The 15,485-nt window shown below is 42.8% G+C and overlaps 1 protein-coding gene across 2 annotated transcripts in view; it reads left to right on the forward strand.

Annotated features, from left to right (window-relative positions):
* LOC137436512 (mitochondrial 10-formyltetrahydrofolate dehydrogenase) overlaps positions 1-15,485 on the forward strand; it is a 195,990-nt gene that overhangs the window by 12,525 nt on the left and 167,980 nt on the right. The window lies entirely within an intron of this gene.

A 15,485-nucleotide genomic window follows, 5' to 3' on the forward strand; every position in this document is an offset into this window, starting at 1 on the left:
AATTTGCCATCACCAATTCATCATCAGTCCCTCCTAGGGAGGGAGAGATGGAATCACCCCAATGTCTCATCCACGTCGTGATGCGTCTCACAAATCCTCACAGCAATCTCATTTCCTGCAACAAACAAAGAAAACACAGGTGTGGAGTCATCATCATCACCACAGGTAAGTGGCTGCGTATGGTGCGACAGGTTCATCAATCCTAACTATCTCCTAAATGACTTTAACAACTTTACACTACCCGGGGGCTTTCTCCGGCCAACCCATTGGCCCTCTTACACTATGGGTTCTAAAAACCAATTCCCATTGGCCAAACTGTGGTGCTCTTCAATTTGGGGTCTCACTCCCCTGATTCATCTCCCGGTGCCCTCGCACAATTTCTGGGCTGCGGCGTGTACCTCTCCCAGTGGGTCTACCCACCTGCACACCTCCACCACTGCAGTTGCCTCCGAGCTTACCTGCTCCTCACCCTAACCTAACTACCTGGGGAAGGCCCTCTGGCTCTCTCCCCACTCCGTGCCCTCTCTGGCACTGGGCTGCCCGATCCACACCCGGGATCCTCAGGCACCCACTCACAACTACCGGCTCCCAGAGCCCACCTGCGGCCTCACCTGGCCGACATCCTCACAGTGGTGGAGTGCCCAACCAACTACACACACTAACAGGCTACACGCCCAGCCATTTCCACAACACTAATGCACCCATTCACAACACCATTCTGCAACCGCACCACAAATGCCAATATCCAACCACAATTTACCTGCACCCTCTACCTAACACTTACACTACCCGCCCCGGGTGCTCGTGAAAGGGGTCCACTCTTCCCCCATCCACACCTTCGCACCATGCACACCACTCCGTACCACTCACTCCAACTCTCTCCACACACCTGTACCTGCACACCTGTGCTCTCACACCTGGTGCCACCTGCACCCTTCTCTCCCCAAGCGCATTCGCGCTGATCCACACACTCACTACTCATACCCTGCTCCACACACCTGTCCAGTTGCACACCTGTGCAATCACACCTGTTCAATTCTCACAAACACGGCATCATCTCAGCTAACTACTCCCTTCTGAAACTTGCGCTTCCCAGTCGTCCCTTTAAACTATTGCGCTCCCTCGTCATTATAATCCACACTAATCTGCCTGCGTCCCCACTACAGGTATCAGTCACTAACTAACCTTAACGTTACCTAAGGTCATCTTCGCTAGATCCCTACACACCATATCCTAACCCACCCGGGCTAGTTTTCACTGCCATACACCCCACAAGCTATTGCTCCTTTGCCCCCCCTGTGAGGGATGGTGGATTTGCCATCCCACCACATCGGGGGTCTCTCACTACCAATTTTGCACATCAAATTTCAACAAATTAAAAATTTGCCAATCACTGCCCATCATCTGCCAATCACTACTGCCAATCCCTTGCCAATCATCAAATTTTGTTTTTCTCTAATTTTGGGTCCAAAACACTAACCTCATCACCCAGTCTACTCACTAATACCTCTCGGTGCGCCAATCCCTGTCCAAAGCCCGGCTTCGTAAAGCCAAGCAATGGATGCTGGTTGTTTTGTGCCAGCGGCTGAATGCGTCCGGCACTCGGTGCAGGGACGGGGGTTTACCCGGCCCGAGATCCCACGCACCTTCTCGGCACGGAACCATCCAATGTCCCGATCTCGACCTGCCGGAATTCCTCAACAAAAAGTGGTCGCCATGACGACTCTTTCTATCGGGCCGCCCGCTCCGCCTAGTGGAGCACAGACGTTCAAAGCGAGGCCCAGCACGGATCGCGCACGGCGGTCCTTTCGAACCCGCCGTGGCTCGGATCCCCGCTGGTTCTCGCGGCACGCGAAACCCGGCACGCACCGAGGGCCCGCTTCGGCTAAAAGTCGACCTAACCTTTAACCCGGTCACCGTCGATGCTTCACCTGCTTGCTTACACCCCGCAGCCCGTTCCTTGCTCACACCTCCAGCCGTTTCCATGCTCCTTGTACCGTTCCTTACACACCCAGGCACACCCATTCCACTCACAGCCTTGGTCACACACCTGACCACCGAACACTTTGGCACACATCCGTTGGTAGCACACCACACCAACACACCTCTTCGCGCCCCCTCCTCTGTCACCTCCTCTGTGACAATCACAGGTGTGCCCTCATTCGCACACCCATCCACGTGCCTCACCACCAACTCCAGCGTGCATTCCCACTCACGCTCTACCATTCCAGGTGTACATCCTTCCATCCCAGGTGTACATCCTCGCTCACCTGTCGCAACTAACTCACGCTCCATGTCACTCTCACTACTTTCACCTCCATTCCTGACAGCGCACTCACCCTTACTCTTGACAGCGCACTCTTTCCTCGTGCACCTGCCCGTCACACACCTTTCTCGCGCACACTCTCCCGTTACACCCTCTGTAACACTCACCACAGGTGGACACTCTTCCTTACTTCTGACAGCGCACTCTTTCCTCATGCACCTGTCCGTCACACACCTTTCTCGCGCACACTCTTGCGCACACTCTCCCGTCACACCCTCTGTAACACTCACCACACCACGCTTCCATGTGCTCCCTCGCACACGCGCTACGACCGACTCACTCTCGCCAGCACACTCACTCCTTGGCACGCACTTTTTCCTCACACACCCCAGAGTCGGACTTTCTTGCACACCTCCTTTTTCGCACACCAGACCTGTCACACACCTCACCAACGGCCTTTCACGAACATCCGGGTCTATCTCGACCCCCAAGCTTATTAAATCACCTGGCGCATCATACGCACGACCATATTGGTCACCACTTACACCGGGTCCTCTTCCTCTTCGCTTCTCCTCCATCACCTGCGAATCCCTCATCCGGTTAATGAGCACATCATCACGATCCAAACACAGACTTTGGACCAATTCTTTTATCTCCTCTTTTATCTCTTTCTTATCCCCTCCCCGTCGCTTCTTAATTTCGCTCATCCCTTCTTCCACTTCTTCTAATTTGTGCTTCACCTCCTTTATTCCCCGGTACGTCTCCTCAAGCTCGTCCTCCAAGGCTACCTTGACCGTTTCCATGTGCGTCCTCACCTGCCGGTCCTTCGTCTCCATTACCTCTATCACCTCGTCCAACCTCGTTGTCAGTCCCTCACGTACCATCTGACATTCCCTCTTCGTCGCTACCAAGTCGTTTTTTATGTCGTTTTGTGTCGCTTTTAAACCTCCTAATACCGCAGTGTTCCTTTGAACCTGCTCCACTAACTCCGTTTGTCCCACCGTCAGCTGCTCCACCTCCTGCGTCAGGTCCTCTATGCCCCCTTGTAACTTTACAGTCCCCTTTCTCACCTCCTTTTCCATGTGCTCCTCACAGTGCCTCACCTCCTCGCGCACTCCTCCGACTTCCTCACTCACTCCTCTTCTGATCTCCTCTCCCATCACTTGCATCTCCTGCCCAGATGCCACCCTCATCTGCTCCATTTCCTCCCTGTGAGCATCCAGTTTGGCTTCTACCCCCATTCTGACCCCCTCTATCTGCTGCTCCATTTGTTTAACTTCCCTTTCCGCTTGGTCCCTCATGTCCCTCAATTTGCCTTCCATACTGTTTTCTAACCCCTCTAACCCTTTTTGCATCCCTTCCATTTGATTCTCTTGAGCGGCCATTCTGTTTTCTACCCCCGTTAACCCATTTTTCACTTCTTTTATCCCGTTGTCTAACCCCTCAAAATTATTGTCTAACTTCCCAATTTTCTTGTCTAACTCCTCAAAGTTATTGTCTAACTTCTCACCGGTACCCCTCGCTTCGTCCCTCATTACCCCCATTTGGTTTCCCATTACCCCCATTTGGTTTCCCAAGTCATTCCTCAGGTCTTCACTTGTCTGGACCATGAGCGCCTTTATTTGTTCCATAAATAGGCCCCAATCCATCGGCGGCGCTGCTACGGTCGCGGGCGCGGTGACCAGCGAGGCGCCATTTTGTGCGTTTGCTACCCTCGCTGCTTCGCTCTCCTCATGTCCCTCAATTTGGTCCTGGACCGACCCTGCTTCACTCTCCCCTACCGGACCCCAGCCGTCTTGATCCGCCATAGCGCGACTTGCAAAATTCGAGTTTCGTAAAACAAAACAAATTTCGGCCGCTCCAAATTTTGACCAAATTTTTTTTTTTTTTCCTCTATTCGTTTTTTTTTTTTTTTCAAAATTTGGTCGGGCCTCGAATCTCACTCCCGACACCAATTGTTACAGATACGACTTTGATGGTATGGTGGGCCGAGCGGGATGGCCGCCGTATCCGTACAAGTTACCCGATTGTGCCCGAATGTTGACTAATCGCGCTACGCTGGCTCAATAGGAAAGAGAAGACACCCGGCTGGGTTATAATGACACAATACGACACCAGGGTTTCGATTCTCAAGTATATTCGTACGGAAAAAGGTTAGATTACAACTACAAGAGGGACAGCATAGGAAGACAGGCACTTAGACACACTCTTATATTATCCCCGGACTGACGACAGACACACGGGACAAAATGCTGACCCACACGGGGGTTGATGAAAAGGGGGGGCAGGTCGCGATGGCTCAGGTGCACCTGGCTCAGGGACAGAATCACGTACGGTGGTGTCCAGAGATGCGTGAAGGTATCACAGCGCTTGTGGGTCGCGACTTTGGTCTCAAGCTGGGGAGGTCGCTCAGCGCTCGGGAGGGTGGCGTCTTTTCCTTCCAAGCTCGGGGCGCATCTCACGTCACGTCCGGCGCGGGGCCGCGTATATCCGGCGGGGAGTGACACGCCCTCGGCTCGTTAGCGCCGCCCCAGATGGCATCGGCCCATGGCTTCTCATTGGGTGCGGGGGTTACCGGCTCCGCCCTTGACGAGGGGCCGACAGGGAGCCCCTTCGTGGTAACCCCGTGGAGCGCGTGGTCAATGGCGGCTAACCGAGCCGGAAGGAGGACGCCCACTCCCCATGCCGTCACCGCGCCGCCCCCCTCTTTTGTTGTTGTTGTTGTAGTTGGCGCTTCTTCATGGGGAAGAGATGCGGAGAGGTATGGGGAGGTCCTAAACTTCCTAACAGGTGCCATATAATCACATTCTGGTGCAACGAAGAGTCATAATTAATGGAAACAAGTCCTTAACTGACATAGATTAAGAATAACTAGCAAGATGTCCTATAATTGTCTACGTGTGGTGCGGGGGACCTGGGCACGACATTTAATGGGGGGATGAAGGGGAAGATCGGCTCTAATGGGTGTTGTTTACAGACAATGGGACTAGGGAATGGGGTAAGGGAGAGTTGGGGAGTATCGGAGAAAATAGGGGAATATTTACAAGCGGATATGGAGGCCAAATTCCATATTCGCAACAATATATATATATATATATATATATATATATATATATATATATATACAGTATATATATATACAGTATATATATATACAGTATATATATATACAGTATATATATATACAGTATATATATATACACACACACAGACTTGGCATTTAATATGGAATATTTTTTTTGTGGGGGTGAACTCGTTTCTACCTCGTTTTTGGCCATATCACTCAATAGTGAAGAATCACTTTTAAAAAATTCTACTAGCTGGATCTGGATCCCGATATTCACCAAAATCGAATCGATTCTTCCTTGTCAGACACACAACCTGTCCAACAAGTTTCGTCCAAATCCGTCCATAACTTTTTGAGATATCCTGCTATGTGTCGCTTTTGGCCCGATCTCCCAATGTTGAAGAATCGCTTAAAAATTCTACTAGCCGGATCCGAATCCGATCTTTACCAAAATCGAATCATTTCGTCCTTGTCACATACACATCTCTGCCAAATTTCATCCGAATCCGTCCATAACTTTTTGAGATATCATGTTCACAAATGGACAGACAGACAAACAGACAGGGGTGAAAACATAACCTCCATCCACCTTTGGTGGCAGAGGTAACTAGGAAGAGTGGGTAGTTCAAGTACTGTCCAAAATTCACAAGAAAATATTTTCCTACTAATCGCACAAACGGCATTTTTTTGAATTTATCCCACCTATTGATTTTTTTTGTTTAAGTTGCCAAACATTATTGGATTATTGTATCACATTCCAACAACATTTTGAATGTGCCACATACACTGGTGGTTTCTCATTGCCTAATGCCACCAGCAGTAGGTAGTCAGGTCAAGAACCTGGAACTTACAATGATGGTTTTGGACTTTCGTGAATTCAGAAAGTTAAACAAAAGTATCCGTTCACAGCGATATATATATATACACACACACACACAGACTTCACTGACCTAACTAAGGGACGCCCTTTGACCTTTATACACAACAACTGGAGGAAGGAGGGTGATATTTTTACAACAATAAAAAAAACACTTCTCATTTCCACAACTATATATATATATATCACTGTGAACGGATACTTTTGCTTAACTTTCTGAATTCACGAAAGTCCAAAACCATCATTGTAAGTTCCAGGTTCTTGACCTGACTACCTACTGCTGGTGGCATTAGGCAATGAGAAACCACCAGTGTATGTGGCGCATTCAAAATGTTGTTGGAATGTGATACAATAATCCAATAATGTTTGGCAACTTAAACAAAAAAAATCAATAGGTGGGATAAATTCAAAAAAATGCCGTTTGTGCGATTAGTAGGAAAATATTTTCTTGTGAATTTTGGACAGTACTTGAACTACCCACTCTTCCTAGTTACCTCTGCCACCAAAGGTGGATGGAGGTTATGTTTTCACCCCTGTCTGTTTGTCTGTCTGTCCATTTGTGAACATGATATCTCAAAAGGTTATGGACGGATTCGGACGAAATTTGGCAGAGATGTGTATGTGACAAGGACGAAATGATTCGATTTTGGTAAAGATCGGATTCGGATCCGGCTAGTAGAATTTTTAAGCGATTCTTCAACATTGGGAGATCGGGCCAAAAGCGACACATAGCAGGATATCTCAAAAAGTTATGGACGGATTTGGACGAAACTTGTTGGACAGGTTGTGTCTGACAAGGAAGAATCGATTCGATTTTGGTGAAGATCGGGATCCAGATCCAGCTAGTAGAATTTTTTAAAGTGATTCTTCACTATTGAGTGATATGGCCAAAAACGATGTAGATCAGGGTATGAAAGACTGGACCTACGGTGATTCCTGTGATTGATTTTGATTAAATGTGATTCAGTATTGTGATTTTCTGGCCTACTCTGAAATACAAAACGTAAACTCTTCACCAGGTGGAGGTATGCTCTCCACTGAGTGCCGTTCTAGTTTACTGCTGAATTACATTCTCCCAAAATAACGTGTTTCTCGATTAGAAAGAAAATACAAAAACTCAGTCATTTTTAAACTCCTTGACTCTCAAACCAGCCGTGGCCCATCACACCGATTTATTTGCAAAAGCAAAAGCTTTGTATTCTCACACTTCGATTGAAAACAACTCCTCCAACACCAAGGCTTTGTAGTTTCTGTCACATATCAACCATTACATATTGTTTAAAGTCTTTTTCCACTTTGTCACATTGACTAGCCAAGACATTTGCTCGGGGCTATTTCAGGATAGAATGTGTATGTATCTGTACTGCGGTTAGAAAACATGCTCTAGATCGGACACTTTTTCCTGCATCACCCAAACTTCCTTCCGTTTGGATCACTTTTTCCCCAATAGTCAAGATGCTGTCCATTTCATCAAACTAAGAAAATTAACTTCTCAACAAATACTAAATCCAGTTCCATGATCTTTCATGTTTACCCCACGAATGCGAAGTGAAAAGCGGGGTTAAGCAATTTGTTCACTTCCGTCCATTTATCCAGGTCCATCTGTCTGTCTGTCTACAAATGTCAGTTTATGATGAAGGAGCAATTTATTTAAATTGAATGTTATATTTTGAACACTAATCTGAAAATGAATTGGAAAACAAACCTGCTGGTTTACTGTACCGGTACTTTGTCTCTGAATTTGTCCCGATCACAATGCTCAGAGAGGAGAAAGATACAATTTTTACTCTGTCTGCCTGTCTGTCTGGCAATTAAAGAAAATTTAATGTCATTCTGTAGTGGTTATGATCCAAGACCTCGTTCACAGAAGTGAGGTTTTATTGAAATCGATTCACACAAGTCCTAGGCACACAAGCAATTAACGTATTAGCTATTGAATCGTATAAAGTATAAGTATGAAGTTTACTCAAGCAAAGTATAAAGTTTACTCAAGCAAAGTATAAAGACCAAGCCATCGATCTAATCTTACCAAGATGAAGCAGCGCAGATCACAACGTGGTACGACCAGAACGCGTAATTCTTCCCGAGCACATAAAGAGCGCTCGACAAGATCCAACCACGCATTAGAGCAGCACGCCCCAGAAACTTCCTCTTCTTCTTCTTCTTCCTCACCTTCTGCTTCTTCTTCTTCCTATTCCTCTTCCTCTTCTTCCTATTCCTCTTCCTATTCTTCTTCTTCCTCTTCCGCATCTTCTTCCTCTTCTTCCTCTTCTTCAGTTTACTACACATTCCAAACGGGAAACTTGCTATTTTTAAGGACATCATAAAGGGCACATATGACAAGCATGACTAACGTAATGTGTTAGATTAGGTGATGCAACGACACTGTGGCCAAATGGCAGTAAAACCCGGAATTGATTTATTTCTACGACTTTTACAATCTTTATTTTATTTAAATTCAACTATATATTGGAACACTGTAGGACACAAATTGTCTGTCATAATACTTCCAAGAACCTCCAATTGTGCAGTACTTGGACTTGTGAAATATGATGGTGATAAGTCTAGACTACGGATTTTTATGTTAAGAAAATAGGCCTTTTATGTTTTGAAAAGCGGAAATTTTTTTTTTCAATGTGAAAAAATCCCGAAATATTTTTTTCCCCCGTTTTATTCATTTTTTATTATTACCAAGTTTTTCAGAAATCAGTCAAAAAAAGAACAAAAAATGGTAAGCTTTTTCCTGCACAACATTAAGCACTCTGGGCTAGTAAACAGGTAAAAAATGACGTTCAGGTACCTTTATTGCAACCGCATTGTTTGATAAGTAGAGGACTAGAAGAAATTGACAAGACCCTTTTAGGAACGGTTAAAGTAGGTGTTTGAAATCATTATCTTGGTAATGTTCTCCTTGGTGAGGCGGTGTCGGCGGTCGGTGAGGACGTTTCTGTAGACGGAGAAGGACCTTTCCACGTCGACGCTGACGATGGGGCAGTACCTCAAGAGGGGGATGTCGGCAAGCTTGACTCCAGCCGGCACACCAACCTCAGATCCGTGCTGATCTCCATCCAGGATCAAAGCCACTGTCCTCAGCACACCAATGTCGGAATTACGCTGCAGCACCGCCTTGAACTTGGTGAGCAGGATCTCCTTACGGCAGCCTCGGATCTTTTCGAGCTCCTCATTGGCCTGATCAAGGAGCTGGAAGGCCTTGGCCAGCTCCATGCCGGCCTCCTCCAGCTGCTTAAGGATCTTCGGGATGAACGACACGTGGGCATTTAAGAAGACCAAACTGAGCTTGATGTCCGCCTTTCCGAACAGGTCCTTGGCACTCCGGATTGCCATCGCGTCGTCATCGTTCAGCTGGTCCACAATGTCCTTGACGGCCTCGAAGTGCTCGGCGTAAAACACCGCGGCATCGATCCACGTCCCCCACCGAGTCAGAATGGGCTCCGGGGGGAGAGAAAGATTGGGCTGCTGCTCCTTTCAAAGGACAACACGCGACGGGGCTTTGACGAACACCTTCTTCGTCGTGGCAATCAGGTCGTTGACGTCCTTGAACATTTCTCGGACTGTCTCGCAGACACGGTGGAGCGCGTGGGCAACGCAAGTCACATGCAGCAAGTCCGGGAAGAGTTCCTTCAGGGCATGGCCGGCCTTGATCATATAGGCCGCGGCATCGCTGACGAGGACCTTGAGGCACTCCGGCTTGAAATCAGGCCAAAGATAGCGCAGCGTGTCATTGACTGCGCGCACGATCTCCCCGGAGTTGGTCTTCTCCAGAAACATGCACTGGACGAGGTGGGGACGAAAGTACCCCTCCTTGGACAAGCGTCCTGCGATGATGTTGGCCACATATCGATCTGCCGAATCGGTCGTCTCGTCGACGGACAGCCAGATGGGCTGCGGTCCGAGGTCGGCACGGATCCCCGCCAAGGCCTCGTCGTAGCACTTGTCGAGGTAGTGCTTTCGAATCCAGCTTTCATCGGGGATCTGGAGAGTGATGTGCTTCTCCAGGAACGACCGGAGGGCAGGGTTTTCCAAATTCGACCATGGGATGCCAGCGGCCAGCATGGCCTGGCACAGCTCCTGAGCCACGACGTCGCACTTGTGCCTCTTTCTGCCACCAAAGGCCTCCATGGTGGCTTGCGTGACCGTCCTCTTCTTCTTCAAGGCCAAGTTGCTCTTGTGGCGGTCTCCTCGGACATGTTGGGCCAGCTCAGACTTCTGCTTCACCCGGAAAGTCTTTTCACAAGCTCGACAGAAAGCCGTGTCACTCGACACGTACTTGAAGGTGGCCCCATCGCCGCCAGCGTTGAATTCCTTCAGCCACTTGTCACGAAGAGCAGCACTCATCTTGATAGGAGACTTGTTCACACTTTGTGTACACTCTCTCACTGTAGTACACCGCCTCACTGCTGTACACGCTGGGGACGCAACGCACGCAAGTGGACGCAACGTTTTGTTTTTGAGATCGATTGCAGTTTAAAATTTCGAAAAAGTCCCCAATTTTTTTTAGCGTTGCCAGACATTTTCGACCAAAAAGGGCATATTATTTTATTTTTCCCGAAAAAGGGCGAAATTCTTTTTTTCTCCGAAAATAGCAAAAAAAAATTTTGCGCCCAAAAAAGCCGTTTTATGTGAAAAAATATTTTTTATTTTTTCACATAAAAATCCGATGTGCAGTGATAACTATAAGACTGCTTCAGTTGTGTTAAACTTGTGGATTTTAAAAATCATTATTTCATTAAAATTGAAAATTGGTTCGTTAGTTCTCCTCAATGTTGCTCTAACAACGTCGTTTTACGCTAACCAACGTCGTCGCTAGTCAACGTCGCTAACCAATAGGGGATCACTTTTCTTACAACGTCATAACGTTTCCAAATGACGTCGCCGGTTCCCTGCAGTTAGCACTGCATGCAGTACTGTAGGAGCAAGGATGTAACTGTTGTGACTCTATTATAGAGGTAAACAAAGTATTGTTGTGACTCTATTATAGAGGTAAGCAAAGTATTGTTGTGACTCCATTATAAAGGTAAACAAAGTATTGTTGTGACTCTATTATAGAAGTAAACAAAGTATTGTTGTGACTCTATTATAGAAGTAAACAAAGTATTGTTGTGACTCCATTATAGAAGTAAACAAAGTATTGTTGTGACTCTATTATAGAGGTAAACAAAGTGTTGTTGTGACTCCATTATAGAGGTAAACAAAGTATTGTTGTGACTATTAGAGAAGTAAACAAAGTATTGTTGTGACTCTATTATAGAAGTAAACAAAGTATTGTTGTGACTCTATTATAGAGGTAAACAAAGTATTGTTGTGACTCCATTATAGAGGTAAACAAAGTATTGTTGTGACTATTATAGAAATAAACAAAGTATTGTTGTGACTCTATTATAGAGGTAAACAAAGTATTGTTGTGACTCTATTATAGAGGTAAACAAAGTATTGTTGTGACTATTATAGAAGTAAACAAAGTATTGTTGTGACTCTATTATAGAGGTAAACAAAGTATTGTTGTGACTCCATTATAGAGGTAAACAAAGTATTGTTGTGACTCTATTATAGAAGTAAACAAAGTATTGTTGTGACTCTATTATAGAAGTAAACAAAGTATTGTTGTGACTCCATTATAGCTGTAAACAAAGTATTGTTGTGACTATTATAGAGGTAAACAATATTGTTGTGACTCTATTATAGAGGTAAACAAAGTATTGTTGTGACTCTATTATAGAAGTAAACAAAGTAATGTTGTGACTTCATTATAGAAGTAAACAAAGTATTGTTGTGACTATTATAGAAGTAAACAAAGTATTGTTGTGACTCCATTATAGAAGTAAACAAAGTATTGTTGTGACTCTATTATAGAGGTAAACAAAGTGTTGTTGTGACTCCATTATAGAGGTAAACAAAGTATTGTTGTGACTCCATTATAGAAGTAAACAAAGTATTGTTGTGACTCTATTATAGAAGTAAACAAAGTATTGTTGTGACTCCATTATAGAAGTAAACAAAGTGTTGTTGTGACTCCATTATAGAAGAAAACAAAGTATTGTTGTGACTCCATTATAGAAGTAAACAAAGTATTGTTGTGACTCTATTATAGAAGTAAACAAAGTAATGTTGTGACTTCATTATAGAAGTAAACAAAGTATTGTTGTGACTATTATAGAAGTAAACAAAGTATTGTTGTGACTCTATTATAGAAGTAAACAAAGTATTGTTGTGACTCCATTATAGAAGTAAACAAAGTATTGTCATGACTCTATTATAGAGGTAAACAAAGTGTTGTTGTGACTCCATTATAGAGGTAAACAAAGTATTGTTGTGACTATTAGAGAAGTAAACAAAGTATTGTTGTGACTCTATTATAGAAGTAAACAAAGTATTGTTGTGACTCTATTATAGAGGTAAACAAAGTATTGTTGTGACTCCATTATAGAGGTAAACAAAGTATTGTTGTGACTATTATAGAAATAAACAAAGTATTGTTGTGACTCTATTATAGAGGTAAACAAAGTATTGTTGTGACTCTATTATAGAGGTAAACAAAGTATTGTTGTGACTATTATAGAAGTAAACAAAGTATTGTTGTGACTCTATTATAGAGGTAAACAAAGTATTGTTGTGACTCCATTATAGAGGTAAACAAAGTATTGTTGTGACTCTATTATAGAAGTAAACAAAGTATTGTTGTGACTCCATTATAGAAGTAAACAAAGTATTGTTGTGACTATTATAGAGGTAAACAATATTGTTGTGACTCTATTATAGAGGTAAACAAAGTATTGTTGTGACTATTATAGAAGTAAACAAAGTATTGTTGTGACTCTATTATAGAAGCAAACAAAGTATTGTTGTGACGCTATTATAGAAGTAAACAAAGTATTGTTGTGACTATTATAGAGGTAAACAAAGTATTGTTGTGACTATTATAGAAGTAAACAAAGTTTTGTTGTGACTCTATTATAGAAGTAAACAAAGTATTGTTGTGACTATTATAGAGGTAAACAAAGTATTGTTGTGACTATTATAGAGGTAAACAATGTTTTGTTGTGACTCTATTATAGAGGTAAACAAAGTATTGTTGTGACTCTATTATAGAAGTAAACAAAGTATTGTTGCGACTCCATTATAGAAGTAAACAAAGTATTGTTGTGACTCCATTATAGAAGTAAACAAAGTATTGTTGTGACTCCATTATAGAAGTAAACAAAGTATTGTTGTGACTCTATTATAGAAGTAAACAAAGTATTGTTGTGACTCCATTATAGAAGTAAACAAAGTATTGTTGTGACTATTATAGAGGTAAACACAGTGTTGTTGTGACTCCATTATAGAGGTAAACAAAGTATTGTTGTGACTATTATAGAAGTAAACAAAGTATTGTTGTGACTCTATTATAGAGGTAAACAAAGTATTGTTGTGACTCTATTATAGAGGTAAACAAAGTATTGTTGTGACTCTATTATAGAGGTAAACAAAGTATTGTTGTGACTATTATAGAGGTAAACAAAGTATTGTTGTGACTATTATAGAAGTAAACAAAGTATTGTTGTGACTCTATTATAGAAGTAAACAAAGTATTGTTGTGACTATTATAGAGGTAAACAAAGTATTGTTGTGACTATTATAGAGGTAAACAATGTATTGTTGTGACTCTATTATAGAGGTAAACAAAGTATTGTTGTGACTATTATAGAAGTAAACAAAGTATTGTAGTGACTCTATTATAGAGGTAAACAAAGTATTGTTGTGACTCCATTATAGAGGTAAACAAAGTATTGTTGTGACTCTATTATAGAAGTAAACAAAGTATTGTTGTGACTCCATTATAGAAGTAAACAAAGTATTGTTGTGACTATTATAGAGGTAAACAATATTGTTGTGACTCTATTATAGAGGTAAACAAAGTATTGTTGTGACTATTATAGAAGTAAACAAAGTATTGTTGTGACTCTATTATAGAAGTAAACAAAGTATTGTTGTGACTATTATAGAGGTAAACAAAGTATTGTTGTGACTATTATAGAGGTAAACAATGTATTGTTGTGACTCTATTATAGAGGTAAACAAAGTATTGTTGTGACTCTATTATAGAGGTAAACAAAGTATTGTAGTGACTCTATTATAGAGGTAAACAAAGTATTGTTGTGACTCTGTTATAGAAGTAAACAAAGTATTGTTGTGACTCTATTATAGAAGTAAACAAAGTATTGTTGTGACTCTATTATAGAGGTAAACAAAGTATTGTTGTGACTCTATTATAGAGGTAAACAAAGTATTGTTGTGACTATTATAGAAGTAAACAAAGTATTGTTGTGACTATTATAGAGGTAAACAAAGTATTGTTGTGACTATTATAGAGGTAAACAAAGTATTGTGGTGACTCTATTATAGAGGTAAACAAAGTATTGTTGTGACTATTATAGAGGTAAACAAAGTATTGTTGTGACTATTATAGAAGTAAACAAAGTATTGTTGTGACTCTATTATAGAGGTAAACAAATGTGATAAACACTGTTGTGACTGTGACTATTGACAGTGATAAACTTCGCTCTTTTTTGTGAAGTTAAATTCTGTTAAACATGAGTGATAATCATCGTGCTAATGAGCCTGTGGACAAAACGTTCTGTGACAATTCCAGGAAGGACCACAGTATTGACAATGACGTAGAGGTGTTGGGGGAGGTGACTGACGTTGACACTATCACTTTCATTGTGCACTATTATTATCGACTTGTTTTCAATCTTGTACTCTGGACACCTAAACATGGAAGGCCGAAGGAGAGCAGATCAGCTCTCAACTACATCAACATGTTGAATCAGGATACAGGTCTGGAGACAGAGGAATTGCACACATTAATGCCTGATTGATAGGACTGTAATCTGAGGATTGTCATCTGAACTTAGCCTGAGAGCCGACTTAAGAAGAAGAAGAAGAAGTACGACTTACAAAGTATAAAGAAGAAGAACGAACGAATACGACTTAATCAGCAGACAAAAATGAGCATGACAAATGAGCAGACGAAGAAAAGTTTTTAAATTCAAAGGCGTGGCTTTAATTTGTATATTACATGGTAAAATGGTTAAGTTGGGATGTTCGAATTGCAATTGAAAATGAAGTTGTCCTTTGACATTTATATAAATCCCCTGTGTTAACGACACCAGAGAATTGTGTCGTAAATTCTCGGTTCTTTTGAAATAAGTTGCAGTGTGAGATTGAAGAAGCCTTTCCTCTTGTGAAACAGCTCTGTGAAGATAACGTTTGCC

This window comes from Myxine glutinosa, chromosome 11, assembly GCF_964187855.1.
Source record: "Myxine glutinosa chromosome 11, kmMyxGlut1.1, whole genome shotgun sequence".
Taxonomy (NCBI): Eukaryota; Metazoa; Chordata; class Myxini; order Myxiniformes; family Myxinidae; genus Myxine; species Myxine glutinosa.